Raw genomic sequence first — 23952 nt, 5'->3', positions numbered from 1 at the left:
TTCTAATTTTTGTGACAACCCTTCAAAATTGATAAGCAGATTCTAGCTGGTTATGAACTATACTCGCAACGTATTTCTATATTAATTTCTTAATCGGCCAGTTTCCGCCCTCCATCAATTTTTGGCGCCGTTGCCGGGGAGTTGCAATAGTGTGCTAAATTATTAGTTGGTGTATATATTTTAATTTTTACATATTTTATTTTATTTTATTATCATGAGCTGTATGTTTCTTTCGTTGAATGACGCGTTTACTGCCTGATCCGAGCTAAGCCGCATTTGATCCTGAGATTGAAAGAACTCTTTCACGTATTAGGCGAGCTCGGCGTCGGTTAGCCTCTGAGGGTGGTGAAGTGGTTATTGCCAATTCACCAGTCTTATCTAAGAGCGAATCTGAACCGCCATTTGAGGAAGAAACAAGCTCCTCTACTACTGATTCAGTTGATTTATGTGCAGGTAATATGGCAGAGCCCAGGAGGATTACTCTCCAGAAAGTAGGAGCTCCAGACTTCACCCTGCAACCGTATCACACGCATCACCCAAATTTGCCTGCAGATTTTGAACTGAAGACTGCGCTAATCAAATTGATACTCAAGTTTCATGGCTTACCTGCTCAGGAGCCTATAATGTACCTCAGGGATTTTCAGATAGCCTGTTCTACTGTTAGGCGTCATGGTGCAGATGAAACTTCTATTCTGCTAATCGCCTTCCCATTTTCTCTTGAGGGAAAGGCGAGAGAGTGGTACTACACTCAACCTGAAGCGGTCGTTACCATCTGGGATTTGCTCAGAAGGGAGTTCCTGGACAAATACTTCCCAGCTGAAGTTACAGACAAAATGAGGAAGGAGATCTCCTGCATTATCCAAGGAGAATTAGAGACCCTCTACGAATACTGGGAACGCTTTAGGAACCTCTTAGATTCATGTCCCCACCACAAGATTGATGAGATAGTGTTGATCAGTTACTTTACATAAGGCATGAAGCCTCAAGATAAAACTACATTAGATGCTGCAAGTAACGGCTCTCTGAAGAAGTACAAGACGGCGACAGAAGCGTGGTAGCTGATCGCCGATCTGGTTGAATCTACCCAGAATGCTAGGCACAGGACCAACCATCCCAAGACTGTTGTGGAGGTTTCCTCTAGCAGTGAGACTGCTGCTCTCACACAGACTCTGGGGGAGATGACCAACATACTAAAGCAGCTACAACTGAATCAGCAACAATCTCAGCCTCCCTCACCACAACATAGTCAACAACTGGTTCCTCAGAGAGTGTGCGGGATATGTGCATGCTATAGTCATTATACCGATGAGTGCTCGCAGCTCCAACAGGAAGACAACACCTTGGCAGCTACTCACAATTAATATGACCGTCCAAATCAAGGCTCATATCAACAAGGCGGCAACTACAACCAAGGTGGAAACTATAACCAAAGTTGGCAAGACAACTCCAACCAAGGCTGGAGAGATAATTCCAACCATAGCTGGAGGGACAACTATAACAGAGGAGGCAGGGACAACCAGGGAAATCAGAGGTGGAATAATAACAACAATCAGAATAATCGGTATCCGCAGAACTAGAACCAGCCTTACAGAGCACCTCACCTGAGGCAATCCCAAGCGTCTCAGAACAACCAACAGCAGACCCCTCAGATTACTTATAACCTTTCTTCTTTTAATGATGAATTGCTTCAATCTATTGAGCAAAGGCAAAAGGCCATGGAGAGCTTGCTTAGCTCCACCTTAAACGATCTGACCTCTGCTGTACAAGCTCTTGACTCACAGATTGGATCAATGAACAATTCCAACAACCAGCCTTCAAGCTCCAGTGGAATTCCTTCGCAACCCCTACCCAATCCAAAGGGTGGCATCAATGCTATCACTTTGAGGTCCGGAACCACACTGCAAGAGAGAAATCATGAGGAGCCAAGCTCACAAGAACATGCCCCAGTGGAGGGCATGGTTGAAGTGGAGGATGTTGAAGAGGAAGATGAAGTACAAAACATGATTGAAGAAGAAGCAGTTCAACCAAGGAATGGAGAACCAAAGGAAGCTGAAGCTATAAAAGACGCCATTCCTATCCCATTTCCACACCTTGCAAGGAAGTTCAGAAAGCAGATGGAACTTGATCCCAAAATAGTAGAAATCTTCAAAAAGGTTGAGGTAACTGTTCCCCTTTTTGATGTTATTCTGCAAGTACCTAAATATGTGAAGTTTCTAAAGGATTTATGCATGCATAAGGATAATATTAATGAATTAGAAAGTATTCCTTTAGGTAGTTCCATATCTGCTTTAATGGGAGATATACCTGAAAAATATAGTGACCCAGGGCCATGCATGGTTAATTGTACCATTGGGGGTGTAATATTTTCTGACTGCATGTGTGACTTAGGAGCATGCGTAAGTATTATGCATTTGTCTATATATGATGCTTTGAGGCTCCCTCCCTTAAAAAGGTCGGCAGCTCATTTTGTGTTAGCAGATAAGAGCATTATTACAGTGGTTGGAATTGCTGAGGACGTGTTGGTAAGCATTAAGGGGCTCACATTTCCCATTGACCTCTATATCTTGGAGATGCCCCAAAATGACTCAGGGAGACCGTCATCTATCCTGCTGGGAAGGCCATTCCTGAAGACTTCAAAGTTCAAGTTGGATGCATTCTCAGGGACTTATTCTTTTGAGATAGACGGCCGAGCAGTGAGCTTCAATCTGAATGAAGCCATGAAGCACCCTCTGGAAGATCATTCCATCTTCCAGTTTGACATCATTGATGAGACCATAGCTGAGGTCCACCAAGAAGTAGAGGCACTGTATATGGAGCAAGATGCAAGTGTGGGGACACCTACAGAACACAATAAGGACACTTTGCCATCATCACTAACTCCAGATGATCAAGTACCTAACCATGAGCAGAAGTTGGAGTTGAAGCCCCTTCCACCCCACCTCAAGTATGCTTACCTTGAGGACAATCAGAAGCTCCCAGTTATCATTGCAAGGGAACTTACTTCCCAACAAGAGGAGCAGCTGCTTAGTGTGCTGAGAAGACACAAAATGGCTATTGGGTGGAGCTTGGCGGATATAGTAGGCATCAGCCCTCAAGTTTGTGAGCACAGGATACTTCTGGAAGAGGGAGCAAGGCCTATCTGTCAACCTCAAAGGCGGCTGAACCCCACCATCCTGGAAGTTGTCAAGAAGGAAGTGACCATATTACTTAAGGCATATATCATTTATCCCATCTCAGACAGTGAATGGGCGAGCCCAGTACAAGTGGTGCCCAAGAAGTCTAGACTCACTACAGTGAAGAATGAGCAAGGAGAGCTCATAGCAACTAGAGTGCAGAATTCCTGAAGGGTTTGCATTGATTACAGGCGCCTCAACCAGGCCACTCGTAAGGATCACTACCCCCTGCCATTCATTGATCAAATGCTGGATCGTCTGTCAGGTAAATCACATTACTGCTTTTTAGATGGTTACACAGGTTATTTCTAGATCCATATAGCTCCCGAAGATAAGGAAAATACTACTTTTACATGTCCCTTTGGAACATATGCTTACAAGAGGATGCCTTTCGGCTTGTGCAATGCACCAGCTACCTTTCAAAGGTGCATGATGAGTCTTTTCTCTGATCTTATTGAGAACTGTATGGAAGTTTTCATGGATGATTTTAGCGTATACGGTGATTTCTTTAGCCTTTGCTTGGATAGCTTATCTAGAGTATTGGACAGGTGTGTTAGTTCGAACCTTGTTTTAAATTTTGAAAAGTGTCATTTTATGGTCAAACAAGGTATTGTTCTAGGACATATTGTCTCTAATACTGGTATTTCTGTGGATCCAGCAAAGGTAGATGTCATTTCTAGTTTTCCTTATCCCTCCTCTGTGAGGGAAGTCCGTTCGTTCCTGGGCCATGCAGGTTTCTACAGGAGATTTATCAAGGACTTCAGTAAGGTAGCATTGCCTTTATCTAGACTGCTGCAGAAAGATGTTGAGTTCAAGTTCAGTGAGGATTGCATGCAAGCATTTGACAAGCTGAAAATCGCCTTAACTCAAGCTCCGATTGTGAGAGGACCAGACTGGAACCAGCCTTTTGAGATTATGTATGATGCCTCCAACCATGTAGTAGGAGCGGCGCTGGCTCAGCGCGAAGGTAAGGATCCTTTCATAATTGCCTATGCTTTTAAGACCTTAAACGCTGCTCAGTCTAATTACACCACCACTGAAAAAGAGCTTTTGGCTATTGTTTTCGCTCTGGATAAATTTCGAGCCTATTTACTTGGTACTAAGGTGGTAGTGTTCTCAAACCATGCAGCTCTAAAGTATTTATTAGCTAAACAGGAGTCTAAACCAAGGCTAATACATTGGATACTGTTGCTGCAAGAATAGGAGTGGCAACCAGAATTTAGTGGCAGACCACTTGAGTCGCCTTGAGCACATTAAGGATGACTCTACTCCTATCAATGATGCTTTTCCATTTAATAGCTTGCATGCAGTATCTGAAGTAGTCCTTTGGTATGCACCTGTAGCTAATTATCTAGTTAGCCATACTTTTCCTCCTAATTTTACTAAGCATCAGAGAGACAAGATGAAAAGTGAGTCCAAATATTATATATGGGATGACCCATATTTATGGAGGTATGGTGCTGACCAGATAATTAGAAGGTGTGTGCCTCAATCAAAATTCCAGTTTATTTTAGAGGCCTGCCACTCTTCTGAAAGTGGAGGACATTTTGGCCCTCAAAGAACAACTAGAAAAATTTTAGACTGTGGATTATGGTGGCCTACTCTTTTTAAAGATGTTGCTACCTTTTATAAATCTTGTTCCCCATACCAAAGGTTTGGTAATATATCTAAAAGGGATGAGATGCCTCAACAGATTATGCTATTCTGTGAAATTTTTGACATTTGGGGCATTGACTTCATGGGTCCATTTCCAAACTCTAGCGGTTACCTTTATATACTGTTAGCTGTAGATTATGTTTCTAAATGGGTGGAAGTAATTCTCACGCATACCGATGATGCTAACACTGTTGTCTCCTTTGTTAGAAACTATATTATATGTCGCTTTGGATCACCACGAGCAATCATGAGTGATCAAGGCATTCACTTCTGTAACAGGAGATTAGCAGGATTACTGAAGAAGCATGGGATAGTTCACAAAGTGGCAACAGCTTACCATCTCCAGACCAATGGGCAAGCAGAAGTGTCTAACAGAGAAATAAAGCACATTCTGGAGAAGATAGTCAAGCCTCATAGGAAGGATTGGAGCACCAGACTTGTTGATGCGCTTTGGGCGTATCAGACAGCGTACAAAACACCCATTGGGATGAGCCCCTTTCGCTTAGTGTATGGAAAGGCTTACCACCTTCCAGTAGAAGTGGAGCACAAGGATTTCTGGGCTATAAGGGAGTGTAACATGGGATTTGAGGAAGCTGGCGCTGAAAGGAAGCTGCAACTAGCAAAATTAGAGAACCTTTGCCTAGAAGCATATGACAACTCTAGGCGATACAAAGAGAAGATGAAGGCTGTGGATGACAGGCACATAAAAAGGAGAGAGTTCAGACCTGGGAGTTGGTTCTCCTTTATAACTCCAGACTGAAGCTCATGCCAGGCAAGCTGAGATCAAGATGGGAAGGTCCCTACAGAGTAGAAAAGGCAGAGCCATACAGAGTCTTTCACCTGCGTCATCCTTCTAGCTCCAAATTCATCAAGGTCAATGGACATCGCCTAAAACTTTATCATGGTGAGAAGATAAAGGAACACAAAGAGCTAGAGGTCTTCCTCTTGGAGGACCCACCAACAGAAGCAGAATGAGCCTGAAGACCGTCCAAATTAAGGACGTAAAAGCAAAGTGCTAGGTGGGAGACAACCTACCATGGTATGATCGTTTCTTTTCAGTCTTAGTTTTATTTTATTTTATTCTACATTATTTTTATTAGTGTTCATTCACAATTTCTGCATATTCATCTGCATGCTGCATTCTGCATTAAAAAAAAAAGAAGAAGCACACGACGCGCAAGCGTCCCTGACGCGTACGCGTCATATGTGCATGCGAAACAAAGAAGAATGAAATAGAAAGTTACGCGGGAGCATGGCTGGAGGCGTGCTTTAGGTAGAAACATGCCCACGCGTATGCGTCCCTGACGCGTCCGCGTCACTTGAAAAATCAGCCATCCACGCGTACGCGTGACCCTACAAATCGGCGTAAATGGGTGTATGGCCAGAGAGTTATGAAGGAGTGGGACTGGAATTGTGCTGGAAGCATAAGCCCTATCACGCATACACATCCCTAATATGTATGCGTCGTTTTCCAATTCAGGCCATTCATGCGTACGCGTCCCTGACGCGCACGCTTCACCCCAAATTTTGGCAAATGTGCGAATTGAAGAGAGAGTTGTGCGTGTGTGAGGCTGCCTCCGCGCCAATAGCACAATTCAAGTCACGCGTTGATGCCAGGGCATCTTGGTCAGTTTCACTGACCTTTTGTTTACTGTTTTAGGGTAGTTTCATGCATTTTCTTAGTAAATAAGCAAGTTTTGGTAAAAATACACTTATACCTTGATTCAAGCAAACAGTGTGAACTTTACATGATTTCGTGAGAATTTTGCAAGAATTGAATGATAGAATGGATGATGCATGGTCTCATGATTAAGAACCAAGCTTTGATGCACTTTATTTGCTTGATTTCATGACAAAGGAAGCAAGGAAGAGCCACGTTAGCAGCCACGTTAGTCTAACTAACGTGACCACCACTAAGGTGGAATGGGAGTAAGTTTGCAGCGTTAATGGAAAAAGTGATCACCAATAACGCCTTCGAAAGCCATCATAGCCCACGTTAGTTGCCACATTAATTACATTAGCGTGGGAGCTAACGTGGAGGAAAAGGGGAGCTCCAACGTTAGTGGTAAAAGTGAATGCCACTAACGTTCCAAAAGGGCACACCTGGCCACGTTAAGAGTCACGTTAATCCAATTAATATGAACTCTAATGTGGGAGGAGCAAGGAATCACCAACGTTAGTGACACTCACCTTTGTCACTAATGTTGGACTAAGCCAATATTGCCCACGTTAGTGGTCACGTTAAGACCACTAACGTGAAGGGTAAGGTAGAGCAAGGAATGATAGACCAACGTTAGTGACACTCACCTTTGTCACTAACGATGGAGATGGCAATCACCACCACGTTTGTGGTCACGTTAATGCAATTAACGTGAGGCACTAACGTGGGAAGAAGGGGCGTTTGAAACGTTAGTGACAAAGGTGAGTGTCACTAACGCTCTCGAAACTTGGGCATACCCATGTTAAGGGCCATGTTAGTTACACTAACGTGGATCACTAACGTGGGGAAAAGAAGCAAGGAGCAACGTTATGAAAAAATGGTGAATTCCAATAACGTTTGCGAAGGACCAAGAGCCAACGTTAGTGGTCACGTTAGTGCCACTAACGTTGAAGTTAACGTGGGTTAATTAGGTTTGGAGCGTTAGTAAAAAAGGTTATCGTCACTAATGTTTTCAAACTCAAATTTACACTTAACGTTAATGCCACTAACGTCCTAACTAACTTGCTACCATGCCTGACTCACTTTCTCTCTGCAAGCAAAGCTAAGCCCAATGAAGTCTGTAACTGCTTCAACTAAAGATCAACGGCCCATATCCAAGACTTGAAGAGCCAACTAAAAGATCAGAAGAGTAGTATATATAGGGGTAGTTTTGAACTGGTAAAGAAGCTTGGCATTTTGGAGAACTACACTCTGTATATTTTACTTTCTCTACAACTTCTATTTTTTAGAATGTACTTTTCATTTTTGCTTTCCATTCCCAGAGCTATGAACAACTAAACCCCTTTTCATTAGGTTAGGGAGCTCTGTTGTAATTGATGGATCAATAATAGTTTTCATTATTCTTCTTCTTTCTTTTCTCTTGATTTTACTAGAAAGCTTTCGTTCTTCATCCAATTGGTTAGCTATCTTGGAAGAGAAGCTTTCCATAATTGGATCTCCTCGGAACCTTGGAAGAGGAATGAGGAGATCATGCTTGAAATGCTTTCTCATGCTGGACCAAATTGGGATTTGGATGGATATAGTGACATATAATCCTACCAACACTTTGATTTGGGAATGTATGTGGTATAATCAGTGACCAAACTTCATCTCTTCTCATGAGCAATTAAATCAAGGAATTGGGTAATTGTTCAATCTTAGAGAGATTGGGTTACCAAGGAATTGGGATCCAATCACTTAAGATTGCCAAGGAGATCAATGAATGCATTGATTGAGGAAGAGATGAAGATGAACTTGATCCGGAGAATACAACATCTCCTAAGCCTAATGAATCCCCCATTTCTGATCTTACCCATTCTCTTTATTTTCTGCCATTTACTTTTATGCTTATCTTCCCAATTTCCCATTTAAGATTTTGCAATTTACTTTCTGCAATTTATATTCTGCCATTTATTTCCAGTATTTACAATTTCTGTTATTTACTTTCCCACCATTTAATCTTTTGCAATTCTTAACTCAAATTCTGCTTAGCTCAACTAGAATATTCCTCTAATTAAAGTTGCTTGACCAATCAATCCCTGTGGGATTCGACCTCACTCTATTGTGAGTTTTTACTTGACGATAATTCGGTATACTTGCCGAAGGGAAATTTGTTGAAAGACAAGTTTTCGTGCATCAAGTTTATGGCGCCGTTGCCAGGGATTGATTTTGTATCAACAATGATTAAATTGGTGGATAACTAGATTGAGCATTTTTCTTTTGTTCTGTTTAATTCCATTTGAGTGATTTACTTTCAGTCTTAGCTATTTTCTTTCCTTTACCCCTTACCCGCCTGTGGTGTTTTCTTCATTGTTTACAAATAAGTTCACTAACCCACTAACTGTTTGATATATTGCATCACTCACACTAACAGCATTTCTAACTAGAGTACTTTCTGCATTTATCTCCTTCTTGCTTTTGCCTTGTTGGTTGTATGACAGGTAGAAGAAGCAGGGCTTCAACTTCCTTTGATTCTGAACCTGAGAGGACCTTCCTTAGATTAAGGAGGGAAGCAAGAGGAAAGAGAGTCGTTGGTGCTGAGGAAGAGGAGGAGTATTTTGAACCAGACATGGAGGAGAATGTGGAGAACCACCATGAAGAAGAAGCTTACAACCATGCCAGAGAAGGACCAGCAAATCATGCTGGGCAAGAGAGAAGAGTTCTGGGCTCTTATATCAATCCAAACCCAGGAAACTGTGGAAGTAGCATCCAAAAGCCAACCATACATGCCAATAACTTTGAGCTAAAACCCCAGCTCATCACCCTTGTTCAGAACAACTGTGCATTCGGAGGAAGCGCCCAAGAAGACCCCAATCAACATCTCACCACCTTCCTAAGGATATGTGATACTGTGAAGTCTAATGGTGTTCATCCTGACACTTATAGACTGCTTTTGTTTCTCTTTTCACTCAAGGATAAAGCATCTAAATGGCTGGAATCCTTCCCGAAGGAGAGTCTGACAACCTGGGAAGATGTGGTGAAAAAATTCTTGGCGAGATTCTACCCTCCTCAAAGAATCAATAGGTTGAGAGCTGAGGTACAAACCTTCAGGCAACATAATGGTGAAACTCTCTATGAAGCATGGGAGAGGTTTAAGGACTTGACAAGAAGGTGCCCGCCAGATATGTTCAATGAATGGGTGCAATTACACATCTTCTATGAGGATCTTTCTTATGAATCAAAGAAGGCAGTAGACCACTCATCTGGGGGATCTCTGAACAAGAAGAAGACCATTGAAGAGGCCATATATGTTATCGAGACTGTAGCTGAGAATGACTACTTCTATGCCTCTGAAAGGGGCAACACTCGAGGAGTGATGGAGCTGAACAACATGGACGCTCTGCTAGCTCAAAACAAGATAATCACCAAGCAACTGGCTAACCTTACCAAGCAGATGGAAAGAAAACAAGTTGCAGCAGTCACCACCTCATCAGCAGCTCAAGAAGGAGTGAATGTAGAGGAAGAGGGTGACCAGGAACAAGCCAACTATATTGAAAACTCACCTAGGCAGACCCATGATCCATACTCCAAAACTTATAATCCTGGTTGGAGGAACCACCCAAACTTTGGGTGGGGAAATCAACAGGATCAAGGCCAAGATCAGAGACGTCACAACCCCAACAACAATGCAACTCACCAACATTCCACACAGAGACCATATCAAAACTCACCTAACAATACCTCTCAACATTCATATCAAAACCAAAATGGCCCTTCTTACCCCTCCAACCTCAACTCACCATCACCATCTGAAGATAGACTTTCCAGAATTGAGACCCTACTTGGAGGAATATGCAAGGAAATCCAAGATAACAAAGTGTTCAAGGAGGAGGTGTGAGCTAATATAAAAAACCAGGGAGACACCATCAAGAGGCTGGAGTCTCAAGTGGGATACCTCTCTCAGTAGATTCCCAAACCTACTGATAGCTTTTCAAGTGACACAGAGAAAAATCCGAGAGGTGAAGCAAGGAAAGTAAGATGGGAAGAATGCAAGGTGGTCACTATAAGTGATAAGGGGACTGAGGAAGAACTGAACAAACCCTTAGAATACTCTCAAGATATTCCAATAGAGAAGCAAGAAGGGGGTGACCAAGAACCTAACTCCACACAGAAGAAGGAGTTAAGGGAGAAGGAGATTCTGAACCTTATGCACCCTTTCCCCAAAGACTCAAGGGTGGTGTAGAAAGGAGAATGTACTTAAAGTTCCTCAACATGTTTGCATCCCTTCATGTAAACATACCATTTATCAAGGCTCTCCAACAAATGCCCTCATACATTAAATGTATGAAAGAGCTGCTGACCAAGAAAAGCTCACTAAAGGGAGGACAAACAATAGTGATGAATAAGGAATGCAGTGCTCTCATTCAACCAGAGTTACCTACAAAAAGAAAGGATTCAGGGAGTTTTCACATTCCCTGTGCTATAGGAGAAACAAGGTTTGACAAAGGACTCTGTGACCTGGGGCAAGTATCAACTTAATGCCTTTATCCCTCATGAAGAAGCTTTAGATCAACGAGCTAATGCCCACAGACGTAGTCATCAAGCTGGCTGACAAAACTAAAAAACAAGCAATAGGAGTGGTTGAAAACGTGGTAGTAAAGGTTGGGAACTACTTCCTTCCCACAGACTTTGTTATCTTGGAGATGGAAGAGAGTCACCTCCACCCAATCATATTGGGAAGACCATTCCTACCCACAGCCAGAGCACTTATAGATGTGGAGCGAGGAGAGCTAATACTGAGGATACATGATGAACAACTCACCTTCAATGTCTTCAAACCCTCACAAGAAGCAGATCAAGAAAACAAGGAACCAAGGGAAGATCACAATATGGCACTGGTGGAAGAAACAAGCACTGAAGCACAAACGGTACACCTGGGAATCCCTTTGATTGGTAAATAAAACAGTCAAAAGGTGCAACAGCTAAAGGAAATCCAAGAGGAGCTAAAACCACCAGAGTCATACGAGACCAGAAACAAAATTTCCCTGGAAAAGGAGGCCACAAGGAGCAGGGTAGCATTAAAAAAAACAAGGAAGAAGGCACCAAGGGGATGGAGGAACAAGAAAATCCCTATAGAGGATTTCTCTCCATGGAATAAAGTAATATCTGCTCATTTCCCAGTTATTCTACCTCATCTACCCACCATTCCATCTCAGCTACCTAAAGTCTATACCATCAGCAGAGTTCTATCCTTGGAACATGTGGAGATTCTTAATGAAGCCAACAGAGACAGATTCACTGCGAGAGGGGAAGATTTGAAGCATTACCAACCACCCTGACAAAGGCAAAACATCAAGCTAATGACGTTAAAGAAGCGCTTCATGGGAGGTAACCCATGTTTTATGTGTTTTATATCCTTTCAGTTTCTTTTTAGGATGTTTAAAGTAGTTAATAAAGCAAGGTTCATGAATTCCAAATCAACTTTGACAAACACTTAGATGAACCCTTGTATGCAACATATAGTGAACAACAAGTTTGGTGTTCCAGGCAAACTAAGAGAACAAGAACACAATTCATATTGTGTTACTCTTAGAGCCTTAATCAACCCTTTTTACACCACATGGTCACAAACTAAGTTTGGTGTCACCAATGTTGCATATATGAACAATTAATCAGTCAGTTGGGTTGTATTCATGAATAGCACTTAGTTATTTAAAAACAAAAATTTTTTAAAAAAGTAGTTATTCCACTTTCTAATTTTACCGCCACTATCCGAACTCATTAGTTCCCTTTATCTTGTAGGAGAAATGAAGTGAAGATTGGACGAAATTGATGGGACAATTGAAGAAGGAGGGTTCGGCCACTTCACAAAGGGGGACTATACACATGTCTTCAAAGGGAATGCATTGGGAAATGTTTCCATGCAATATTGGAATGAGAATATCCTTGGGGACCGAACCAACCCCATCATAAAAGTGGTGATCCTTGTGCTCATTTCATGCTAAACCCCATCCGTCCATTATTAGCCTACACCATCAATCCACACCTTTCATTTACTCACTACTTTTCTATATAAGTGGCTCCTTGTCCGTACCTCTTTACATGCCAATTTCCCTTTCTTTATACTTCTCACTCTCGGAACACACCTTCAACACCTCTTATTCCATCAAAAGCACTCTCACCCACTCCCTTAGCTACACCCTATCCTAACCCAGCCAAATTCCATCATCTATCCATACCCTTCAACACCTTCACATATCAAAAGTCACTCATGGGATCATCGAGCTCCAAGAGGAGAAAGGGAAAGGGACCGGTGGAGAGTATTCCTTTTAATGAAGGGAGGTTCAAGACCGCCTTCCATGAGCTTCAATTTGAACGGATAAAGCACAAGAAAATATTGCCAGAATTGACATTCCAGTTCAATGATGATGAATGCCCGCAATTTAGAGAGAAAATTGAACAAAGGGGTTGGCAAGAGCTCACGAACCCAGAAATAAGGATAAATGTAAATCTCATTAAGGAGTTCTATGCCAATGTGGCCAGAGAAGATACCACCAAGTCCCCTACCTTCAGTAGCTATGTGAGAGGAACAGAGGTAGATTTCAGTCCCAATGCCATAATGAGTACTCTTCATTTGAGATCACAACCCTCTGACAAGCCAAGTTATCAAGCAAGAATAAGTAATGGCCCCGACAATGATGAGCTTGAAGAAATTGTGAACGACATGTGTGTCATAGGATCAGATTGGGAAAGGTATTCGGATAAGAGGCCACGATTCATTAGAAGAGGATATCTCATCCCGGAAGCCAAGGGATGGTTTGAGCTCATGAGAAGATCTATCCTTCCAGTCTCAAACAATTATGAGGTCAACATTGCTCGAGCTACTATGTTACATTGCATTATGAGGGGTGGAGACATCAATGTACATGAAATTATAGTTGAGGGAATCCAAGAAGCAGCCAAAAAGAGTGATCCGAGTGCTCGACTTTTGTACCCCAGTACCATCCTGAGACTATGTATGAAAGCCAAGGTGGTCTTTGAAGATAGCAATCCAAATTGGATAAACCCTGGAAGGTTAGTTATGCTTCAGTGCATAACATATGTAGTACCTGCTCAACAACAAAGAAGGCCTCAAATAAGGAAAAGAACATCACAAGAAGAACCTCATCAAGAAGAACCTCAACAAATAGAATACCAGCAAGAAGAGCAATACGATCCAACCAATATCAATCTGGTTCACATTCAAGGAGCCATTGAAGATCTAGCAAGGAGATATATGGAAGGGCAAGAACAGTAATTACACTTTCAATCCCAAAGGATAGATCGTCAAGAAGAACTCCTCTCTAATTGGATGAATCAACAAGGAGAGTGGCAGAAACGACAAATGAAGCAGCAACAGGAGCATCACTCCCAGCTCACCCAAGCCATCAATCAAGTAAATGAAAGGCAAGAGCATCAAGATAAACGCCTTCAAGAACTCAACCAACGTCAGTTAGCTCAGATGAGAACATTCAACGAGTTTAGTGTGCTTAATGAAGGACGGCAACTCCACAGGGAAGAATTTAATATAAACACTCAGGCCAAGTTGACTTATATGGCTGGGCACATGCACAATTTGCACTCTGCCATCCCAAGGTATGACACAGTTCACAAAGACCTGACAGAACAAGAGGAGGGGAAAGTGAAACAACAGAAGGAAATGAGGATTCAAGCAATCAAGAAGGACACAAAGAGGATAAACAAAAGAGAGAGCATGGGCATCCCCATGAGTAAAAGGTGGTGGAGTTCCCTCTTCGTTTTATCTTTTTCAAGTTTAAATAAGGAAAATCATGTATGAAATCAATGTTCTAAAAACCGGACCGGACCGGCCAATTGAACCGGTTTAACCGGGAACTGGCATAGAAAACGGTCCGGTCCTCTTACTAAAACTGCTGATGACAAAACCGCTAGAAAACCGCTGAACCGGCCGATAACCGGTCGGTTGGACCGGATCGAAAACCGACCGGTTCGTATAAAACGCCGTCGTTTTGATTTTGTTAAGGGAAAAAAAAAAGGAAAACCCACCCACTCGACGCGAGTTACTCCCTTCACCCCACCAAAACACACCCTCCTTTGAAAGACAACACAGAACACACAGCAAGAGCAAGCCCTAGCTCCTTCCCAACCCAAAAATCAAGCTTCTTGGACGGAACCGCCTCCGCCGTTCGTCTGTGTCGGCGTCTCCGTGGCCTCTTCCTTCTCCTTCTCCACGGCGTCTCCCCTTTCTAGTTCGGCACGTCTTCCATTCACAGGTGAAATCGCTGCTCGAGGCCTTCAGCTGTTGCGCCGTGGTGTCGCTGTCGTCCCGCCGTCGTCTTCCGCTGTCAGTGGAAGGTTAGTGAAACTGTGATTTACTGATTTGAGGTTAGTGAAAAGTTGAGTCTGTTACTCTGTTTTAAGGATTTGAGGTTGAATTTGTGATTTGTGATTTCTTGGGTCTTTTGTAATGCTGTTGATTTGAGTTTGGAATTTATGATTACTGACTAGTGACTTGTTAAGCTGCTGTTTTGTTATTGCACTGAGTGTTTTAAATTTGGAATTTGTGACAAGTGATTTGTGATTTGTGATTGGTGATTTTGTTATGCTGCTGTTTTGATGGCTCTGTTTTGTAATTGTTAGTTGCTGATAGCTTTGAAATTTTTGTTCAAATTTACTGATGGCTCTGTTTTGTAATTACTAGTTGCTGATGACTCTGAAATATGAGGGGGTTGTAACTTTAGTTAAATCAACACTAATTTAATGGCCACTTTAATTTCTTAAGAAAATCCTTCTCTCATTCACTTTTTAGATTTTGTACTATGTCTAAATCTGGAGAATTTGTAAATTTTTGTGCCTTGCAAATAAATGAATGATGATGCAGGTAACATGAAAGACAAATTTTTTCGGATGTAGGTGAAGATATAGATGAGATGTATGATGAATTGTTTAAAATTTATGGAAAAGTGGTATTTAAAAGGAAAGATCAAAAGCCTGCTACTGTAGAGGTTGATGATGATGCCGAAAGCCTATCGTGTAAGCCTCAAAAGCAGTATATTAAACTTGCAACTTCGTTTTTATATGCAATCTATCACTTTTAGTGGCGTGTCTTATATCAGGTTTCTTCTTGTATTTTGATAAAGATCATATGGAAATAAAATCAAATGCTGGTTGTTGCTGAATGAGTGGGGTAGCTACCTGTTAATGCCATATATAAATAAACTGATGAATGATGATGATGGTAGTAGAAGGAGAGTCAAAGTGTATAGGTAGTTGGTGATATGTTATGCTTTCTTATTCAATGACTACTTGTTATGTTGATACCTCAACTTGGAAACAACACTAGATCCCGTTTATAGCTTGCTCAGCAAGAAGAATCTGTTGCTAAGAGAGCTCTCTTACAACAGATGATTGCAACGTTGCCTAAGATTAAACCGAAAAGGTCATCTTGCAAGGTTCAGGTTCATGTTCAGTTAGCATAATACCACAGAATGATCAACATTTTTCTAACTGGACTAGCTCAACATTCTGTTGAAATTGATAATCCTTTGTCTCCTGACATTTCTAAATTAGAATCTGAGGTGTTAAGTGATCCTGTTAACCCTTAAAGTCAAAATTTAATATTTAGATATTTTTTTTACTATTTAACCTTTGAGTTTGTATTTGGATAAGATCATATGAATTTGGTTGATGATTTTTTGTGTAGTGTTTAGATGTTTATTTATAATTTATTTATTATTTTATTCTAAAACAATTTTTTCGGTTGAACCACTGGTTAGACCGGTTGGACCAGTGAACCAGTAAACCAGTGACTAAAGTGGTTTGATGACCGGTCCGGTTTTCAAAACCTTGTATGAAATAGAACATGCTTCCATAGTATCTTAGGAATTTTCAATTCTGTCTTTAGAATTTTCAGTTATTAAGTCTATGTGTGCTGGTCTAAGTTCCCTATTTTCATTTTCATCTTTCCTAAGTGTATGCTTGTCCTTTAGGCTAAATAAAAGAAAGTGTTATGAAAAACAAGAGTGGATTCATCTTGTAAAGTAAGTTCTCAATGTTTGTGGTATGGTAATTGATTAGCTAAGTTGGTTCACCAACAAGGTATATAGGCAACTGTATGCTCTAAATCACATGCTTGAAACACATCCTATGAGATTAGCCAAACAACAAGATCCTAATAAGAAAAAGAGAAAGAACAAAAAGAGTTTGAAAAAGAAAGAAAATAATAAAAAATAAGGCTAGGCACCAAGGGTCTGAATCTTGAGGCATATGTCTGTGGTGCTCCTGTGCAAAGGATATGCTTGGATGAATAAGCTCTCAGGGATGCCTTATCACTTGGTAACTTGGGTTAACTAACCCGGAATTATCAGCTGAAAGTCCACTATCAAGAGCAACCTTTGCTACAGAACACTTAGTATCCTAAAGAGGTACTGGAAACCAAGGTCTCAAGAAAGAAAATAACAAACCATGTGCCTGTGGTGTGTATGTATGGGGGAAAGAGACTTGAGGGAGTAAGTCCTTAGGGGTGTCTTAACACCTAGCACCTTGTACCAACTGGTTCGGGAGTGGCTGAAAGCTTATCTTAAAGAGTCGCCCTCTTACAGAGAACTTAGCCCAAGAATACAATAAACCCTGGAAAAGAGGGAGGATCAATAAATAAGAAGTCTCATAGGGTGCAATCAAGTGAGGGTTCAAGGGCATGATAAGGACCTGAAAACCAGTAAAAGAATGAACCTAAGTTGCTATGCATGAAACCCCATAGACCAAGAACTTGCCTTCTTTAATAATGATTTGTTTCTCTTGTTCTTTCATTTATCATTCTTATGTTTCAGTACTTGCTTAGGGACAAGCAAGCTTTAAGTTTGGTGTTGTGATGCCAGGGCATCTTGGCTAGTTTCACTGACCTTTTCTTTACTGTTTTAGGGTAGTTTCATGCATTTTCTTAGTAAATAAGCAAGTTTTGGGTAAAAATACACTTATACCTTGATTCAAGCAAACAGTATGAACTTTACATGATTTCATGAGATTTTTGCATGAATTGAATGATAGAATAGATGATGCATGGTCTCATGATTAAGAACCAAGCTTTGATGCACTTTATTTGCTTGATTTCAGGACAAAAGAAGCAAGGAAGAGCCACATTAGCAGCCACGTTAGTCTAACTAACGTGACCACTAACGTGGAATGGGAGTAAGTTTCCAACGTTAATGGAAAAAGTGATCACCAATAACGCCTTCGAAAGCCATCATATCCCACGTTAGTTGCCACGTTAATGGTTAATTACATTAACGTGGGAGATAACGTGGAGGAAAAGGGGAGCTCCAACGTTAGTGGTAAAAGTGAATGCCACTAACATTCCAAAAGAGCACACTTGGCCACGTTAAGAGTCACGTTAATCCAATTAACGTGAACTCTAACATGGGAGGAGCAAGGAATTGCCAACGTTAGTGACACTCACCTTTGTCACTAACGTTGGACTAAGCCAATATTGCCCACGTTAGTGGTCACGTTAAGACCACTAACGTGAAGGGTAACGTGGAGCAAGGAATGATAGGCCAACGTTAGTGACACTCACCTTTGTCACTAACGATGGAGATGGCAATCACCACCACGTTAGTGGTCACGTTAATGCAATTAACGTGAGGCACTAACGTGGGAAGAAGGGGCGTTTGAAACGTTAGTAACAAAGGTGAGTGTCACTAACGCTCTCGAAACTTAGGCATACCCACGTTAAGGGCCACGTTAGTTACACTAACATGGATCACTAACGTGGGGAAAAGAAGCAAGGAGCAACGTTATTGGAAAAGGTGAATGCCAATAACGTTTGCGAAGGACCAAGAGCCAATGTTAGTGGTCACGTTAGTGCCACTAATGTTGAAGTTAACGTGGGTTAATTAGGTTTGGAGGGTTAGTGAAAAAGGTTATCATCACTAACGTTTTCGAACCCAAATTTACACTTAACGTTAATGCCACTAACGTCCTAACTAACTTGCTACCATGCCTGACTCACTTTCTCTCTGCAAGCAAAGCTAAGCCCAATGAAGTCTGTAACTGCTTCAACTAAAGATCAACGGCCCATATCCAAGACTTGAAGAGCCAACTAAAAGATCAGAAGAGTAGTATATATAGGGGTAGTTTTGAACTGGTAAAGAAGCTTGGATTTTGGAGAACTACACTCTGTATATTTTACTTTCTCTGCAACTTCTATTTTTTAGAATGTACTTTTCATTTTTGCTTTCTATTCCCAGAGCTATGAACAACTAAACCCCTTTTCATTAGGTTAGGGAGCTCTGTTGTAATTGATGGATCAATAATAGTTTTCATTATTCTTCTTCTTTCTTTTCTCTTGATTTTACTAGAAAGCTTTCGTTCTTCATCCAATTGGTTAGCTATCTTGGAAGAGAAGCTTTTCATAATTGGATCTCCTCAGAACCTTGGAAGTGGAATGAGGAGATCATGCTAGAAATTCTTTCTCATGCTGGATGATGAGCGGATAATTTATACGCTTTTTGGCATTGTTTTTAGTATGTTTTTAGTAGAATCTAGTTACTTTTAGGGATGTTTTCATTAGTTTTTATGTTAAATTCATATTTCTAGACTTTACTATGAGTTTGTGTGTTTTTCTGTGATTTCAGGTATTTTCTGGCTGAAATTGAGGGACTTGAGCAAAAATCAGATTCAGAGGTTGAAGAAGGACTGCTGATGTTGTTGGATTCTGACCTCCCTACACTCAAAATGGATTTTCTGGAGCTACAGAACTCGAAATGGCGCGCTTCCAATTGCGTTAGAAAGTAGACATCTAGGGCTTTCCAGAAATATATAATAGTCCATACTTTTTCTAAGTTTAGATGACGCAAACTTGCGTTCAACGCCAGCTCTCTGCCCAATTCTAGCGTCCAGCGCCAGAAACAAGTTGCAAAGTGGAGTTCAACACCCAAAATGGCACAAAAGCTAGAGTTCAACTCCAAGAATGACCTCTCCATGTGTAGACTTCAAGCTCAGCCCAAGCACACACCAAGTGGGCCCCGGAAGTGGATTTATGCATCAATTACTTACTTCTGTAAACCCTAGTAGCTAGTTTAGTATAAATAGGACTTTTTACTATTGTATTAGACATATTTGGATTATCTTTTGATCTATTGATCACGTTTGGGGGCTGGCCACTCGGCCATGCCTACCCTCTGTTCACTTATGTATTTTTATACGGTAGAGTTTCTGCACTCCATAAATTAAGGTGTGGAGCTCTGCTGTTCCTCAAAGATTAATGCAAAGTACTACTGTTTTTCTATTCAACTCAACTTATTCCGCTTCTAAGATATTCATTCGCACTTCAACCTGAATGTGATGAACGTGACAATCATCATCATTCCCTATGAACGCGTGCCTGACAACCACTTCCGTTCTACCTTAGATTGAATGAGTATCTCTTAGATCTCTTAATCAGAATCTTCGTGGTGTAAGCTAGATTGATGGCGGCATTCATGAGAATCCGGAAAGTCTAAACCTTGTCTGTGGTATTCCGAGTAGGATTCAGGGATTGAATGACTGTGACGAGCTTCAAACTCGCGAGTGCTGGGCGTAGTGACAGACACAAAAGGAGGGTGAATCCTATTCCAGTATGATCGAGAACCTCAGATGATTAGCCATGCTGTGACAGAGCATTTGGACCATTTTCACAAGAGGATGGGATGTAGCCATTGACAACGGTGATGCCCTTACATAAAGCCAGCCATAGAAAGGAGTAAGACTGATTGGATGAAGACAGCAGGAAAGCAGAGGTTCAGAGGAACGAAAGCATCTCTATGCGCTTATCTGAAATTCTCACCAATGATTTACATAAGTATTTCTATCCTTCTTTTATTATTTAATTTTCGAAAACTCCATAATTATTTTATATCCGCCCGACTGAGATTTACAAGGTGACCATAGCTTGCTTCATACCAACAATCTCCGTGGGATCGACCCTTACTCACGTAAGGTTTATTACTTGGACGACCCAGTGCACTTGCTGGTTAGTTGTATCGAAGTTGTGACAAATTATGAATTGAGATTAGAGCACCAAGTTTTTGGATCCATTGCCAGAGATCACAATTTCGTGCACCAACTTTTTGGCACCGTTGCCGGGGATTGTTCGAGTTTGGACAACTGACGGTTCATCTTGTTGCTCAGATTGGGTAACTTTCTTTTTGTTTTCTTTTCAAAAAAGTTTTCAAAAATTTTTCAAAAAATCTTTCAAAAATTTCTCCTTTGTTTTCGAAAAAAAATTTTAAAATAAAAATGTTTTCAAAAATATATTTTTCTTCAGAATTTTTAAGAATGAATTCTAGAGTTTCATAAAGCATGCTTGGCTATAAAACCATGTCTAAATTCTTTTGGACAGAGGTTTTGGCTTAAAATTGAATGAATTACTCCCATATTTATGCTAAAGCTTGACTGGCTATTAAGCCATCTCTAACCCTCAGATTGGAACTTTAGACTAAGAATTGAAGATTCCTGGAATTCATATTAAAAATTTTGAAATCCTTATTTTCCTTTTCAAATAATTTTTGAAAAATCCAAAAAAAAAATTAGAAAATCATAAAAATAAAAAATATTTCATGTTTCTTGTTTGAGTCTTGAGTCAAGTTGAAAGTTTGGTGTCAATTGCATATTCATCTTGCATTTTTTGAAAAAATTCATGCATTCATAGTGTTCTTCATGATCTTCAAGTTGTTCTTGGTAAGTCTTCTTGTTTGATCTTGATGTTTTCTTGTTTTGTGTTGTATGGTGTTTTTCATATGCATTCTTGAATTCTTAGTGCCTAAGCATTAAAGATTTCTAAGTTTGGTGTCTTGCATGTTTTCTTTGCATATAAAAATTTTCAAAAATATGTTTTTGGTGTTCATCTTGACATTCAAAGTGTTCTTGGTGTTCATCTTGACATGCATAGCATTCTTGCATGCATTCATTGTTTTGATCTAAAAATTTCATGCATTGCATCATTTTAGTGTTTTTCCCTCTCATCATTAAAAATTCAAAATTCAAAAAAAAATTATCTTCCCCTTTTTCTCTCTCAAAATTTCGAAAATTAGATTTGAATTTTTCAAAAATTTTTAAAAATCTAGTTGTTTCTAATGAGTCAAATCAAATTTTCAGTTTAAAAATCCTATCTTTTTCAAAATCTTTTTCAGAAAATCAAATCTTTTTCATTTTTCTTAGTTATTTTCGAAAATTATAAAAATATTTTTCAAAAATCTTTTTCTTAATTTTATCTCATAATTTTCGAAAATAACATCATCAATTAATGTTTTGATTCAAAAATTTCAAGTTTGTTACTTGCTTGTTAAGAAAGATTCAAACTTTGAGTTCTAGAATCATATCTTGTGATTTCTTGTGAATCAAGTCATTAATTGTGATTTTAAAAATCAAATCTTTTTCAAAACTAATTTCAATCATATCTTTTCAAAAATATCTTCTTATCTTATCTTTTTCAAAAATTTGATTTCAAAATACCTTTTCTAACTTCCTAACTTCTTATCTTTTCAAAATTTGCTTCAACTAACTAACTAACTTTTTGTTTGTTCCTTATCCTTTTCAAAACTACCTAACTAACTCTCTCTCTCTAATTTTTGAAAATATCTTCCCTCTTTTTCAAAAATTCTTTTTAATTAACTAATTATTTTAATTTTTGATTTTAATTTTCGAAAACTACTAACCTTTTTCAAAAAAAAAAATTATTCTCGAAATTTTCCCTCTCTCATCTTATTCTATTTATTTATTCATCCACTAACATCTCCTCCTCACATCACTCACCAAAAATCCGAACTCCCTCTCTCTCTCTGAGTTCGGATTTTCTTCTTCTTTTCTTCTACTCACACAAGGACCTCTATACTGTGGTATAAAGGATCCCTATTATTATTATTATTATTATTATTATTATTATTATTATTATTATTATTATTATTATTATTATTATTTTTCCTGTGCCCTCTTCTTTGTCATATGAGCAGGAGCAAGAACAAGAATATTCTTGTTGAAGCAGATCCAGAACCTGAAAGGACTCTGAAGAGGAAACAAAGAGAAGCTAAATTACAACAATCCAGAGATAACCTTTCAGAAATTTTCGAACAGGAGGAGGAGATGGCAGCCGAAAATAATAATAATGCAAGGAGGATGATTGGTGACTTTACTGCACCAAATTCCAATTTACATGGAAGAAGCATCTCCATCCCTACCATCGGAGCAAACAATTTTGAGCTGAAACCTCAGCTAGTTTCTCTGATGCAGCAGAACTGCAAGTTTCATGGACTTCCATCTGAAGATTCTTTTCAGTTCTTAACTGAATTCTTGCAGATCTGTGATACTGTTAAGACTAATGGAGTAGATCCTGAAGTCTACAGGCTCATACTTTTCCCTTTTGCTGTAAGAGACAGAGCTAGAGTGTGGTTGGACTCTCAACCCAAAGACATCCTGAACTCTTGGGATAAGCTGGTCACGGCTTTCTTAGCCAAGTTCTTTCCTCCTCAAAAGCTGAGCAAGCTTAGAGTGTATGTTCAAACCTTCAGACAGAAAGAAGGTGAATCCCTCTATGAAGCTTGGGAAAGATACAAGCAGCTGACCAAAAAGTGTCCTTCTGACATGCTTTCAGAATGGACCATCCTGAATATATTCTATGATGGTTTATCTGAGCTATCAAAGATGTCATTGGATACTTCTGCAGGTGAATCCATTCACCTAAAGAAAACGCCTGCAGAAGCTCAAGAACTCATTGACATGGTTGCTAATAACCAGTTCATGTACACTTCTGAGAGGAATCCTGTGAGTAATGGGACGCCTATGAAGAAGGGAGTTATTGAAATTGATACTCTGAATGCCATATTGGCTCAGAACAAAATATTGACTCAGCAAGTCAATATGATTTCTCAGAGTCTGAATGGAATGCAAGCTGCATCCAACAGTACTCAAGAGGCATCTTCTGAAGAAGAAGCTTATGATCTTGAGAACCCTGCAATAGCAGAGGTGAATTACTTAGGTGAACCTTATGGAAACACCTATAATCCATCATGGAGAAATCATCCAAATCTCTCATGAAAGGATCAACAAACGCCTCAACAAGGCTTTAATAATGGTGGAAGATACAGGTTTAGCAATAGCAAGCCTTTTCCATCATCCACTCAGCAACAGACAGAGAACTCTGAACAAAATACCTCTAAATTAGCAAACTTAGTCTCTGATCTATCTAAGGCCACTGTAAGTTTCATGAATGAAACAAGGTCCTCCATTAGAAATTTGGAAGCACAAGTGGGCCAGCTGAGTAAAAGAATCACTGAAATCCCTCCTAGTACTCTCCCAAGTAATACAAAAGAAAATCCAAAAGGAGAGTGCAAGGCCATTGAATTAATTACCATGGCTGAACCTGTAAGGGAGGTTGAGAACGTGAATCCCAAGGAGGAAGACCTCCTGGGATGTCCAGTGATCAATAAGGAGTTT

The 23952-nt window shown here is 40.1% G+C and overlaps 1 non-coding gene across 1 annotated transcript; it reads right to left on the bottom strand.

The window, feature by feature from the left end:
- Window positions 1-9550: 9550 nt before the first annotated feature.
- LOC112738720 (small nucleolar RNA R71) lies at window positions 9551-9657 on the bottom strand. The gene has a single exon (XR_003169663.1). It is a non-coding gene; the product is annotated as a small nucleolar RNA R71 (small nucleolar RNA).
- Window positions 9658-23952: the final 14295 nt, after the last annotated feature.

This window comes from Arachis hypogaea, chromosome 13 (assembly GCF_003086295.3).
Source record: "Arachis hypogaea cultivar Tifrunner chromosome 13, arahy.Tifrunner.gnm2.J5K5, whole genome shotgun sequence".
NCBI lineage: Eukaryota > Viridiplantae > Streptophyta > Magnoliopsida > Fabales > Fabaceae > Arachis > Arachis hypogaea.
This window is presented reverse-complemented; position numbering and strand designations above follow the sequence as displayed.